Consider the following 15,952-nt stretch of genomic DNA (forward strand, 5'->3'; position numbering starts at 1 on the left):
AGATCACAATAGGCAACTTAAGTCGAAGAGCTGTGGGAAGCTGACCTTTGACACGACCGCTATCTTCGATCATATAACTTCACTGGGATAGAATCCCTGCCCTTACGTAACATCTCTACCTTTTGTAGAAAATTCAATTGAATCTTTCATAAGCATATCTGTCTGGAACTACGTTATGCGGGTGGCAAATTTCTTGGAAAAATATTTGCGAGATAATGGACTGTAAATATTACCCTACAAAATACTTTCTTAGAGTTGTGACAGAAATATATATAGTTCTGAATGAAATCAAATGCAATTTTTTTCATATAAAGATTAAAGTTAGTTAAAACATAGAAGGTACTTTTTAATTCCATTGACAACATAAAACTATATAGCATTCGTTAAATAGTAATTATAGGCTTTAAAAATTCGTAACGTGAATCTTCCAGAAAATACTGAGCAGTTAACAGGTCTTTTCATTATTGGCCAATTTTTAAATAAAAAAGCTTCCATAGGACAAAAGTTAGCATGACAATCATAAAATTAGAAATAACACTTTCACCACAAAATGGTATCTTGCCTTGCACCGCGATGACACCGAGGTCTTAGGATGAAAATAAAAATAGAGTGATTTCAGTGGCTAGGGTTGATGCTGAGAGTAATTGCCTCAATGTTAAAGAGTACAAAGAATTTAATCTGTTCACGAGCATACCAAACCTCATAACCAGCCTTTAAAGAAACGTGAGATCAGCGAAAATGAACTTATTGTCAGACTTATAAAAAAAGCAAGTTGTTTTGTCTCGTTTATCGTCTATGTTTTTATTTTCTAACCCTGCATCAATAATAATCAGATAAGCGTGGCCATAGTATCATCACCAGAAGCGATTTTTCCTGCTTACAGACCAAGCACTCTGCATCGTTTTTGGGTGGGAAGATGTTTTATGAAGGAGATAATAGATTCAATTGATGTTGTGTGGCAACGCCTGAATTAAATTAATATTCAGATTTTTTGGCTGAAATACATTTCAAGTGGACGTTGACTTTTGTGCAATCAGCATGCCATTTTTCAAAAATTAAATTTTTTAGTGTGAAAATTAGAAACGATGCGCTAAGAGCATAGTCAACAAAACAACTTTTTAAATATTATTTGATGCTTTCCCGGCGAATTATGTGGGTAAACTGCCCTCGGGATTCCCACCGGGTTAATTCTTTCACAACGGCCAACGTTTAAAGCTCCGTCTCGGCGATCATCATCTCGGCCCACTGACTACCGACCAAAATTTGTAACCCTTTGACATTTTCGCAATCCCTGGGCCTAGGTGTTTATTCATGGTTAAATAAAAACACAGTACTATTCCACAACCTTATATTTTTAGGTGTTTATCATGATTGATTTTGGATTTTAATTTATTTTTATCAATGTATTCTCTAACACCTTGTGGTACTTGAGGTATGAGCTACTGTTTTGAGATGGGAATTTTAATTCGCAACCTCCTATTCATCAGCAATTGCGATGGTGTAAATGGCCCAATGACGGGTGAATCTCGATACACTAGCAAGGTAATATCAATATTCTGATTACTATCACAGCAATTTTTAATCAATTTCTTTGCTGTTTCGACAGTTCTCTCAACTTGTCCATTCAATTTTGGATAGTTGGGGCTATTAGTGGTTATGCTGAACTTCCAGTCATTTGCAAATTCAGCCCTGATGATGAGCGCCGAGACGGAACTTGAAACGTATGCAATTATGAAAGAATTAACCCGTTGGGAATCCCGATAACAGTTTACCCACATAATTCGCCGAGAAAGCATCAAATCATATTTAACAAGCTGTTTTGTTCACTATGCCCTTAACGCATCGTTGCTAATTTTTACACTCAAAAAATTTTATTTTTGCAAAGGGATACGCTGATTGTACAAGAATCAACGTCCACTTGAAATGTTTTTCAGCCAAAAAAGCTGAATATTTAATTAATTCAGGCGTTGCCACACACCATCAATTGAATCTATTATCTCATTCGTAAAACATGTGTAACATCCTCCCAGCCAAAAACGATGCAGAGTACTTTGATCTATAAGCAGGAAAAATCGCCTCCTGTGATACTATGGCGACTCCTACCTGGCTAAAAAGCATACAAAGAATTATTGATGCAGGGTTGGAAAATAAAATCATATACGACAAACGAGATGAACAAAATATTTTGACGGAACAAGCGCAGTTTTGCTTGCACGGATGGTAAATACGCTATTTCCAATTATTACTATCTAGGAAAAATTCCACACTTTTATTGCACATGGGAATCCAGAATGTCATGAATGTTTTAGGCTACAATCGCGTTCCAACTTAAAAAAACGCATTGCAATGCATGAATAATTCCAAAAAAGGAAGTGCCAGGAACTTTCGTAGAATCAAAAACTTATAATATGAGATGATATTTTTCATTTGGCATGAATATTTATAACAAACATTTTATATTTATTGCCAGATTTACGAACGACGCTTCTCAGTCGAAAATTTCCAGTTTAAAATTGATGTAAAGATTTAAAGCAAGCATTGGTTTTAAATCTCTTACATACATTAACATGAACAATTATTTTGTCTCATATAGGTGAATAAATGAGGAGGCGTGAGCAGAACCACCACAGACCTCCACAGTAACGTTGATATGCTGATTTTAGACTTTATTGATTGATTTTAATGATTCATTTCAATTAGATCACCTTCCCAGAAAAGCAACAATTCGAATTAAATAATTTATCAAAACCATTAAATTGAATTAAACTTATCATAAAATGATAAGTAATCGGCCAATATAATATAAATTATGAACTTGATAAAAAGTAAATATTTTCCAAGTAGGGGAAGAAAGTGCTTTTTATGTGTCAAGTTAAAATACTTTCGTTTTTCTCTTTAATGCCTCTAAAAAATTAAGGCATTTCAAAAATGTGTATGTTTCAACGACAATGCAATAAGTTACTAATGGATCTTCATGTCTATTTTATGTGCACTTTCGCTTCATCAGTACCAATTTTTGTTTACTATAAATGACACAAAGGTAAATTTTTAATTTTAAAGCACTGGCAAAATCATTTCCTCGTAAGAAGGGCATATAACTACACAACTAAAGTATTCATTGTAATTGTATCACACGAGAGAGATTACCGCTTAGGAACATAAATCGATTTAGTAGTCCAACGGTTGCTTTACAATGAATAGCGAGATTTTAATGCGTCATAATATTCATCACAGTAAGCTTACAGCTATAAATTGCTCATTAACTGAAAGAGCAACTCAAACAGTTTTACAAAAAAGGCTAAAGGCTTTGTTAAATTCAAATCAAAGATGTAATATCAGTGTATTAAACTATTAACTACTACAAAGCGTTAAAATCCACTTATTAAATTTGAGACATTCGATATATACTCATTGAAAAACATTATGGATATAAATAATTCATGAAATCATAAGTGTTCACCAAGTAGCTTACAAATCTATTGAAGAGTATTCAGGTCATGAAACAAGTTCAGGACCTGACGTAAAACTTCAACTTCCAACTCCTGTCTAACATGATTTATTGACATGCACGAAAAAAATTCTCACCAAGCATAGATTTCAAAAATTCGTCCCTTTCGAAAAAAAAATCCGCGACCCAATTCCGTGATCGAGACAAAAATAGCTATGGAACTCGCGCGATAATAAAAACCCTCATTTTTCATTGCTATGAGTTTTCAATACCTAGGCAAATCGGATGTATAGGGACTGAAAAGTTTTGATTAATGCCCTTAGAATGCCAATATGACCCCCTAGGGGAGGCATACAAATGAGGAAAAAAATCATCCCCGCGTTAAGAAGCACCCTCACTCGAATTTATCATGGAGTATGGGGATAACACAGAATATAAAAAAAATCCTTTCAATCTCGAATTCAACGAGCGCACTAGAGAGATGAAGGTAGCGTAATATCGATCCCATTTGACTCGATCGTGATTCGAAGTCCAAAGACAGGGCCACTTAATTTTACTCCCCTTCCCCCACCACCTTGAGCATCATCAGCGATCATAACTTACACCATTGGTCCTCCACTCAGATTCCCGATAAGCTATTCCCATCAAACAAAAAAGCTTTGTTCTTATGTCCTGAAAATCTGATTGGAATATCTCATCTCGAGTTTTTTCATCGATGACCCTATCCAAGTTACGCCGAGCACCACTGGCTTTTTTCCCGGTTTCCAATATACTACCGCACAATTTACCGGCAAGTGCCTCAATTTCATCCCCTACAAATTCAATTCACAGTATGTCTGACGTACACATCTGAAGTGTGTCAAGGTTGGGCAAAAATGGAACGGAGGCCAAGTGACTGGTATCTCCCATCCCCTTGAAAATTCTCAGCTATCGTCTAGAGGATTTGACCTCCTATTGTGTTGTTATAACATCTCTGTAAATCTGATCCAAATTTTTAACCTTAAATTTTTCGTAGATAACTCTTCTCACTTTATGTCTACAATTACTATTTTCAATAGGAATCAAGAGATCGAAAGTTACAAAACATCATATTTAACTTAACTTCGAAAATTCAAAGGAATGGGAAAATGAATCTTTATACTTATCAGTGATCTAAAATTCTTTATTACTCCTAATATAAATAATATGACACCATACGCGCTACGCATAGCGCTAGAGGAGGAGGAATATTCTTCCTCACTAATATGATTGCTGTATTCTAAAACATGAATATATTTCTATTAAACTTATGATAGAAAAATTAGGACAAACGCGTGTTCGCACAAAATATTTTTTATCATTTACAACGTATATCTAGGTATTACTTTTTTAAGGAGAATCCTTATCACAATTCAGTAGCATTTAATCAAGATATTGTTTTGATTTTACTCTAATTTATATATAATACTTTCACATATAATATGTACATCTATTTTCTCAATTTTCTTGTAAAATATAAATGTCCTAGGTTTTGGTGCTCTCGCTAAGAATGAGTTTCAAATTTCACGAAGTTAAGAAAACGGCTAATTTTACAGTACGCAGAGTTCATTTTGAAACTGTTCCACAGATTCTTTCAGCCAGTATCAAAAACTAATGAAAATTATATTTAAAATAATATGTATATAAAAAGAAATTGTGCTAACAGACTGAGATAACAATGAATAATTGCAGCGGCACATGATTTTGACGGTGACAGATGGTGAGCCAGTGAGCATGAGAGCAGAAAGGAAATTTATTCACCAGTATTATGGAGATGTAATTAATTAAAACCGAATTACGGTAGATTTTTTAAGTAAATAAAGTTTCCTGCCGATTGCAGGTGTTGTACCAATTACATTTGAACGATTATAATGGTGCTCGAAAATTGCGGCTGTAAATTGCAGTTAATTTAGGTGACCACGATATCTATTTGAAAAATATCACCGAGCCATTAAGTGGAGATAGGATCAATGCGGTTTTGATAATAAATAATGAAATGTGGCACAAAAATCACATATATTCAGCCGTAAATTAAAAAAATGTCCTCCGCTCATATCATGGATCATCTATGTGAAAGTAATAAATTAATGAACGTATTAAACAGGAGAGCGAAAACCGGCGGTGACTTACATAGAGAAGGCAAAGCCAGTTTATCGATCGGCCCATTTTGTGTTGAATGAATCTCATTCCTCGCTGTCCCTCCGTCAAAGCGATGAATGGGACGAAAGAAGCATTTTCACTCCCCTAGGCAGGTTTTCAAACGAGGACGCCTTAGTTTCACGCCTTGGTCAATGGATAGGGAAGCGGACTGTCGAAATCAAATGGCAGGTTGAAATCAACAGCAGTTAAGGAGGGCGTTTGAGGATTTGAAGATTTCTAGAATGTGAATCTTTAAACATTTCCCACATACCTATACACTCACGCACTCCTCGCTGTATTTCAGACATATTGAAGTAGAAACATCCTCCTCAAACGAGTGCTAAATAGGAATCATCGCTGTCGCTCCAACTGTCGTATTTCGCATTTGTTTCGTAACGCACCGCTAGTTTAAAATTTACGTTAACACACACCTCTTTACAGGAATAAAGAAAATAATACATGATTTTGTCACATTATGTTGTATCTCAAATCGGTAAAATACTTAGATAAAATAGTTATGCTTGAGATACTTGACATGATACCGAAAACTTTAAACAATCCATGTGAATGCAAAGGAGAGTGGTGCGTCCTATTTACAAAGGAAGCACATATATGGAGAGTCAACTTTATGATTTGGCCCGTAAGTAAAGAATTCGTACAAAAGAAATTGCCTCAAAAGTAACAAGTGTAGGAACCATTTTTGTATTTTAAATTAAAATTTATTGAATCCTCAAGAAATTCTTTTCCCGGGCAATCCAGGGAATGAGCACAGAAAACGCTGCAGAAAAATAATTTATTCCCATCCACTATGAATACTTAATGGTGGTGAAATTACCATCGAACATGGAGGCAGATAAAAATTTATTCCTGCGCATTACGCTTCAAAAGAGCACCAGGTAACGTGTAAGAGAGGAGTAAGTAAGAGACAATTGGCCCGTACTCTGTGATAACAATCCTAATAGCACACGGCTTCCTACTGTGCGTGGGAGTCATACGAAACATTCAATGACGCGCGTGATATGGTAATAAAGGGTCAAAGTTAACCAGAAATTATTTCACTTTAAGTAGACAAAATAATGGCTCGGAAACACCACATTGGCATCAGTATGACGCAAGAGAATATCAAAATTATTTACCGGTCGTTGGGGAAATGATCTGGCCTCTAACTTGATCCACCGACCTGTTTAAGACGAGTTCGCGATGCAATTTTCCCCAAAACGCACTCAAACCTTAGTAGTACGCAGTCAACCTCTCGGAAGACAGTAAAAATAATCCTATCGCTTCCATTCCGTTACTGCGCGCACGAGATATATGCGTGCAGGGAGTCGTAGCAATAGAGCACCATCCCCATAAATTCGAAAGCACCTAGACCTTCCTGTGGAACTATTCTGGGCCAGGCACAGAGCCCTGAGGTACTCCCCACTATTTCCCGTGGCTCGGCCCTAATCTCCTCTTTCCCTTTAAAAGCACGCCTTTTCCGAGTAGAGCCATCGCCTTCTCGGCCCCTTGACGACCAATCAACCCACTTAACAACCTCATTCGCTCCCGTCGTCCGTTCCCAGCCTCTCACCTCACAATCCCTCCTTTATCGCAGGTTTTTTTTCTTTCTTTACGGCATCTTCATCCATGCCATCTATCTCTTCCTCCCCCACCTTGTCACTCGCCCACCGATAGGTCTTCCATAATCTCGATCTATTTTTCGCCATCTACTGTCGAACCTCGGCACGTACGATACCTCGACAGCAGTGGGGTAGCTAGGAATTTTGTTCGGGGGGAGGGGGGGTCCAAAACCAGGGGGGAAAGTTTTTGAAAAGCAGGTTACTAAGTAGAGGGTTTTCAACTAATTTTAACACTTTTCATTATCGAATAAGCTTCATTTTTCAAAGCAATGTTTCGTAAATTCATGATTCTTCAATTTTTTGTTTTATGAATAAAATTAACTGTGTTTCTATATTTCGGGGGGGTCCAGACGTCCCGGACCTCCTCCTCGCTACGCTGCTTCTCGAAAATACACATGTATCGATGCATCACAATAATCTTCATAAAAAATGCGGTATTCAGATATCTTTCACGCTTTAATACGAATAGTTTATAAAAAAAATGTTCCATAATCCTCCAAGTAAAACAAACTATATCAAAACCCAAGATATAAAGTATGATGAATACTTTCTTTTGGTGTTTGAAAAGCAAAATAGTTTTTTAACACTGGATGATGACTCGACTTCAACTAGTCTAATGGCTGGGTAGTCCTACGAGCCCCTGGGTTGAAACATCAATCATATATGTTTTCGCTGGATATAGCACAATGAAACTGATCGATGAGGATAAAAATAATGTGCTGTTTTTAGTGCTATTATAGTCAGGGGCGCTGACTTATAAAAAATATTGGGGGGGCCCATATCGGAGGTCTTGACCCGGGAAGAGGTTAAATTCAAAGTGTGTCGTAGCACCGAAACACTACCATGATTCACACCACTTGATTCAGTTAACCTGCTTAACCTTATAATTATTAGTTTCAACACACATTGTTGAATTAATTTTAAAAGGTAACTATCGTCTAACATGGAAAATAAAAACTACCAATATATTTTTGTGATTTCAAAAAGCATAATATAACTTAATTATTTTCTTGAATTATTGAGGGGGCTCCGCCCCCCCAAACGAATCTTTGAGGGGGCTCGGGCCCCCTCAGGCCCCATGGAGTCGGCGCCACTGATTATAGTAAAAATTGAGGATCGTTAAATGTTAAAAATTTTAATTATAAATAAAAATTTTTAAGATCGCTAATAAGCAGCCTAGCTACTCATACAGAGATATTAAATTTCGTGAGGGAATCAGTCGATTGGCTTCACTATTGTTGTAAGATTTTTGAAATTTCAATCGATTGATTCACTCCATACAGCATGTTATGTCACCAAATTCATCACTAATTACAGGCAAAACTGGTGGAACGATTCGACGCCTCAAATTATTTGTCTACTTCCAATTGGACTGCATAGATGCTCCATTCCATCCCATAAAAGGTTAATGTCTGTTACCACTTGGGTCGCTTTTTAATCGGTTTTAAAAATGACCGCAAGTGCTTGAGTGCATCGTGATCCACTTTTATTCCAATATTTTTCGGTGTATTATTTGCAATTGCGAGGAATAACACTGAAAAGTAATGACTATGATAGACACATCATCAGCAATGTAAATATTGGTAAATGCCCCGATAATAGCTTATTTCTCCGTATGAAGGCTAACTTGAAAATCCTCTACCATTCGCATCTACATGGGCAACAGATCCCCTGGAAATCTACTTTACTCATGAACTATGGGTGAAGGTGGTGGCAGTAAGCAGGCAGTAATACATTTAGAGAAAAATGCAATTTATTGCCACAAAATGAACTTAAGACAAAACAAAAACCCTGCCAAAAAGACGACCACGGCACATGGAACAAAGGAGAAGGGGTGAAGGGAATAATTTGGAAAGTGGAAAAGAAAGGGCTCCCAAGCTTACGTTGTTTGGCGAATCTGGCGGCGAGGCAGCCCCGGGGTGGCGTTTAGGTGAGAGGGCGCAACATGCCACAACGGACGAATCCCCAAAAAAAGGCCCGGATCTTCTTGCTCTCCCAAATATATAGGGAGCCCGCAATTTGATTCCTTCCGCAGCGACGGACTGGAACAGTCGACCGGCTAGGGCTAGTCTGAAAACTCGGGCTACGCCCCGCAGTGAGGTCGTACTTCCAATGCTTACAATGGGTTGTTCTCGATGCAGTAGAAGCTTCCCACGGATCGGAGCCCCATTAGACGGCTCACTCATACAATTCTCTTTCCTCCTTTCCAAAGTAAAGAATAATCCTTCTTTCGTTTTTCCGACTAATACCACCTTCTTTTAAATGTCTCATTTTTGAAATTATTAAGAAGAAAATGGCGAGAAACATTTCCTACTTCAATGGGAAAAAAAAGAAAAATGTTTGAAGTCTTTGTAATCCAGTTTGAATTCCCACCAATTCAATTCGTTCTTCTTTTATTTACAGAGTATGGGAGGAAGTGTACTCACAACGAAAGGGTGAGTTTGATATGTCACTCAGTCAATCAGATTAGATAGTTCTGCTTGAGTTCGGCAAAATTGCGTTCACAATATAACCCTTTGATATCATTTACTTAGGTTAAGCCGCAAAAGTGAACGGAATGGTGAGAATAAAACTCCCCTTAGTGAGGGTGATCAACTTGTTAGATTACCTGTCCCGGAGTTACCTAAATTCTCAGGTGATCCCCCCTTTCTAATTGTATGCATGGATAAACTTAGACGTGAGCTATAGAAAGAGATGCGTCACTCAATAGGATTGCCTATTCTGACCCAAAAACGCTATTCGAGGCATTAATTTGACACATGTCTGAGAAAAATCGGGTAAATGTTTTTCAGATAAATATTTTTCAGGCTCGGAATGGTATAAATAGACGAACTTGATACATTTGTCGGATAATCTGAAAACAGTTTCTTTATCCAAACATAGGTCAAACAAGCAACCTGGATGGATGTGTGGGGGTGAGTGGAGTTTTTATGGCACCGTCTGTTTTCCTGTAAGAGAAATTATAATCAGCGTTTTGCTATAATCCCAATTATTATCAAATCCTTCATTCAAAAATTCCTTCAAAAATTAATGCTGGTACCCATCCGATTGGCAAAAAAATATCTTCTAAGATCGCTCTTGTCATAATTGAAAAATACAGCAAAGGTTTCAGGTGATGGCCCACATTTCACTCTGAAAGATATCAATTCTAAATTGAGTGAATACGTTTTCAAAAGCATTTAATTGAATATTTCCTCCAAGATTTGATATTTATTGTCCCCGTAATGACTTCTCACTTTAATTTACTTTTAGGGGTACGCCACATTATTAAGCCATGTATAAATTCACATTTAGAATTACGACTTTCGACGCAATTTGTTATGAATTCATTATCATTTTTGACTCAAAAAGCAGCAATTCTAGTAACGTTTCTAATTTATTCATTGATAAGAAACTCTACCTGGAGAGATAATTTTTGCATGATCCCCTGAGGCCATTATCAACGCTGAGGAAGTAGGGCTATCACGAAAAGTAGGTCAATGAACTCCACATTTTAAAGAGCACTGAGTAATTAAACCTGGAAAACATCCTCTAGCGATCACACCGTTCTCCTTCCTTAGTCTTCTTTCCTGCGTTGCAATTCAAATTTTCTCCATGCCGAATAATCGCTCTCTTCTCACGACCAATCTCAACTTGCCGCATCAAGGAATTGTCACGATAGGGAAACTTGAGAGGAAAAGCCAGCTTCGCTACGTCAATAAAGCATGCGAGAACTGGGCCCAACTTTTGTTTCCGCTAATGTCCAAACTATTCGGATCGGGTCCGCTTGCTTGGAACGCCTGAATTGGACGAGTCATTCCTTCCTTCTTCCGGTGAAACTTGAGAAAAAATAGGACCAATGAAGAGGAAATGGGTGAGCTTCCTTCCAAGTTGGTCCAAGAAGTAAAGAGGAGATCTCCCTCGCCGTGGATTCTTGGAGGAGGCAGAAGACGGGCAGTTTTGCCGATATATATCACGCCTCCTGATCGTCTTCCCTTCAAGATGTGAACTCTTTTCATCCTTGTGGAAGTTTGTGATCATCTCTCGGAAGAAGGTTAGCAAAAACAGGTTTCGTATCTCAATTTAGACGGGGATGTGAGCGGAATGGAGGTTAGATGACAGCCTTTCCAGAAGTAGGCTGGCTCTTAAAGGGACTGGAAAAGGCATGAGTATCTTCCAGGTTGCACAGAGTATCTGGTGGTGAAAGGAAAGCGATAATTTTTCTGTCTTGCGTGACTCTGTATTTTTTCGCGCACAAGAGAGGAAAGTTTCTAAATGCAATGTAAGATATCTTGAAATTGTTCTTCTCAGTCAAGCAAGATAGCCGAGGTAAGTTAGAGAAAAAGATTTATAAATGGAATGAAAGGGAGGTCTTCCGATGAATTGAAAATTCTGTCCTTGCCTTGCCCCTTCTCCCAAGTCCACTTGGGAGAAGGGGCAGGACAATGCGGTACGCAAAATGCATGTAGACCTATTAAACCACTAAATACTTAAATAATTTAAAAAAAAAAACGAAAATCGAATTCTAACAACGCCATTTTCTACAATATTCTTAATCTTAATCTGAAATTTTAGCTTACCCGATTCTGCAATGCTTCCTTCTCTTTCTTTAAAACGCTCGAAACTTAGCATGAAGATCAGGAACGAGACTCGTTGTTTATCAACGTCAGCCCTAAAATGAGACAAAACAGGAATACCTATTTAGTTTTTCCGAATGAATCATAATTTATATTCAAATTACAACATAAAAACGAAAAAAACATTATATATTTCCCAAGATGTACTAATAATACTTCGGGTATTCCACCTGACCTCATGTCAATAGTCTTACTTATGGTTTGGACTCATGAATTCATTATCAGTTCTATCCATAGCTTTTTGGGTTTTGATTGGAGTGGTGAATATTTAACTTTTGCCCAGTACATATATATTTAGAGAAAGAGAGAATAGGACCACATTATTACACGACACATGGGATCCTTTCATGGCAGGCGTACATTCTTGTTTGTGGCAGAAAAAAACCTCTTCGCTAAGGCTACCACAAACGTTGGGATTACCCCTTATCCAGGATCAAAACGATACTTGCACTGCACAAAAGCTCAACAATCGCCCACCGAATCAAATCCGCTCATCTAGTACCTGATATAGTACTAGATGAGCGGATTTGATTCGGTGGGCGATTGTTGAGCGTTTATGAAGTGGAGGTATCTAAAAATTGTTGCTCATGTATATGAATATGTTGCTCAAGAAGCTATCGTATTACAATCATAGGAATAAATATTCACCACTCCAATCACAACCTAAAAAGCTATGGGTAGAACAGATATAGAATATATTTATGAGTTCAAATTATAAGTGACCTGACCTCATAACGCTTTTCTTATGAGGTCAGGTTGAATACCCGAAGCAGTTAGTCCGACTTCTTAGGAGCTAGTTGTGTAATCAAGGCGGTAAATAAGCATTTAATATTAATAGCAGTTTCGTCTGTTAGTCTTATAAATAGTTCCATTTTTAGTTCACATCTTTGCACAAGTTTTCGTTTACGGTTCTAAGATAATTTTTGCGGAAAAACATATGCCGACACTTCCACATGGGACAGTCATGGTATGCATTATTCAGGATAAAATATATAAATTGATAGGGGTTGAGTTGGTGCTGGTAGGTGGAAGAAAATTTCCGTCTAGATTGCTTCGTGAAAGACACTTCAATGCAGGAATCCGTCCTTCGAATGAAAAGTTAAGGCGTGGTCCTCTTAACGCCTTTCGTTTATAGCAGGCGAATGGCAAAGCTAGGTTCCTCTCCACCTTGGTTTCAATAGCACCCCCTAATGGCACAAATTACTTAAGTAGTCGGTCGCCTCCTCCATATACCTCAAAAATTAGTTTTGTCTTTCAGTCACTAGATTTCGATTAGGTTTCGATGTGATATTATCAAAAATACATCATTTTACGAATGAAATCAATAATCAAGAAGGGATTTAGAATGCGTTTTTTACCAGGCTTACATCCGATGGTCTCATCATTTGCTATTAAAGGATTTTCATCTTGATTTCCGTTTACATTGATTCTGATTCCATTTATAAAGTTGTTGAAGCCTTAATTGAAAGAAATAAGTTGACCCATTTTTTGTTATAAAATTATAGCAAAAACGTGTAAGCTAAATTCCGTATGCGCAATGCGCCAATAAACTGCATCATAAAAGTAAACAGAGGTAATTTGATGTCATGACATGCAAAATAAAACATATTCCCTGAAACAGTGAGTGGAAACTACCACGGGACTTCTCTAGTTTAACGCTGACGACCACCGCTAAACTCTTAATTGCTCCTCTCTATTCTGAGAAACCTCTTGAGGAACACTAAATTGCCTCTTAACATCACCTCGTTTATTTAAACGACTGAGGGAAGTAGACGAATCCTAGCAATATACAGCCTTCCATATTAAAATTAACTACGAGTCATAACATTACATTCCTTACGACATTGCAACCGTAAGCCTTTCTCCAGAACCTCCTTGAGAAACTTATAAGTTCCTTTTTCACCAAAAACTTACTTTTATTACCATATGAGGGGTAATTGAGTCAAACTATTATATGCGTTCTCCTTTAAATTATCTCACTCAATTATTCTTAATATCACCAACAACGATTTAGCACTCCATAAGAGATTGTAATTCAATACAGGTAACGAGACTTATCGTAAAAAATATTCTTAGAGGACTTTAATTTAATAATGTCTTTTCAAAATAGTTGAATTGATTTATAATCTTTTCTTCATGTGCCGAGAGAAATTGTTACGTCCATCAAAGAAATAATTGCTACACCAGCGTTGATATTTAAAAAAAAACCTAAGTTATGTCTTCTTGGTCAATGAAAGATTCGAAATACAGCCAAGAAGGCATTACTTCGTGTGAAACAAGATTCAGCTCTGAATTTAACCCCTACTCATACAGGTACCTTGCCTTTTGTGTTCCTTCCTCGCAACAGCATTTCACAGTTTTGGAGGATGTTATCAAACGAAGGTGACTACCTTTTTTCCAGAAATCGCAATTTCATGGTAGTCAATTATACCCGTAATCGAGATAATTTTGCTTAAAGTAACTAAAACCATATACAATCAGGTTTTCTGGAAATTCGGTTGGCACTGATTTTATTTTCGTTTGAATTACTATTGAGAAAACAAGAGAATCAGCAAGGGATCTCAGAGGTCTAAGTTCTAATACCCTTGCATGCCGTTAAACTTTTCAGTACAAAAAGAAATGTATTGAAAAATGTCCTCCACCTGTACACAGCATAAGAAGAGCTCAATAAAAGGTACTGACTTTCAAACTTCCAAGATTCAAAACGTTAAACTACAACATAGATTATAATACCAAGAAAATGACGAAACTTGATTAAACTATATTAAGTTTGTGCATAATTTTGTTGGGCACCAACGTAGGTTTGATACTCAAGTGCAAAATGCTTCATATATTTCCTGAGCTAATAAGCTATTAGTTCTTCTTACCATAGATATACTAGAATAACGAGCACATAAAAAATATATATACTCTCCGCCATAAAGGCATTTTTATACATCATCCCCTCGTTATTATTAATCGCAAAAAGGGTTCAAAACCAATTTTGGCTCTCCTATATATAGTCGTCAAAATTGTATATCCTCCAAATAATTGACTACAACATTGAAATTAAAACAAATATCCTGAATTCAAATTTATGTTGTCAAAACACATTAAACCCAAAAATAAACAACAGTAATCAGAGAAGAACTCAAATTAGATACCACCAATAGTTTTTTTCCCTTATTATTATATCCACAATATCCAATGAATGTGAAATGCAAGGCTTGGAATACATTATAGATGGCCTCCCTAAATGAATAAGAAAAGGGAGGATTATTAAATATTCATGAAAAATACTGAGGTTTCCAAATCTAAAAGCATGAGGAGTGAAATGGGATCCTTCCGGTAGTCTCAGAGGCCTTTCGCGTTCGTTGCGACTGCTCATTTCTGAAAAGGACAAAAATGAAGCTTTGGGCGTGTGAGTTAGGAAGTTGATAGCTTTCAGGAATAAAAAGTCATCCCCAAGTTCCGCAATATTTTACATTGTTATACACGCTTCCTTCAACCTGTCAAAATAAGATTCAAACATTTTCTATAGCCCAAGTTTCGGACGTGTTCCTATCTTTTTTCGGGAAGAGCGGAAAAAAGCCATCTGCTTACCACGCATATGAGAGAATATGGGATATTCTATAAAAACGCTCCATTCATACCTTAGTGACTTCCTCTTATAATGGTCGCAAATATTTTTCCCAAAAGAAAGATGTGATTTATGTATTTTTAAACCCTACACGAACCTTTACTCCAGATTAATGGTTTAAGTTTCCATAAGTGTTCGCAGAGTCTACTTATAAAAAAAGGAGTCACTCTTAAAGCTGAGATTGAAATTACAGCTTGGCGTACAAGCATACAAATAGACAATTTCATATCTGGCATTTCTAATCTGCTTATGAAACTCATAGGATAAGTAATAAAGTGGTGGCAATTCAAGAATTTTAGGTACCTATTTAAAAGTGTTATACGAGAAAAGCATCTAACCAATTTTCGGGTTACTGGAACCTGGATTCGATCATTCTTTATCTTTGAGTTTTCCCCGAGAAATATTCCTTCTCCGGCCCGGGACTACTTCCGAAAATATATGTTATGTGTATAGCATAATTTCTGTTTCATATAACATTCTAAGTTATAGTCAA

General features: G+C 36.9%; 1 protein-coding gene across 5 annotated transcripts in view; it reads right to left on the minus strand.

The window, feature by feature from the left end:
- The window catches only part of LOC124163718 (calcitonin gene-related peptide type 1 receptor-like), a 510,985-nt gene that overhangs the window by 420,600 nt on the left and 74,433 nt on the right, over window positions 1–15,952 (minus strand). For all 5 annotated transcript variants that reach the window (XM_046540792.1, XM_046540791.1, XM_046540787.1 and 2 more), the window contains exon 2: window positions 11,784–11,875. The gene's annotated coding sequence lies outside the window, so the exon portion shown is untranslated. The remainder of the gene's footprint in view (window positions 1–11,783; window positions 11,876–15,952) is intronic.

Source organism: Ischnura elegans, chromosome 8, assembly GCF_921293095.1.
Source record: "Ischnura elegans chromosome 8, ioIscEleg1.1, whole genome shotgun sequence".
In the NCBI taxonomy this organism is placed as follows: Eukaryota; Metazoa; Arthropoda; class Insecta; order Odonata; family Coenagrionidae; genus Ischnura; species Ischnura elegans.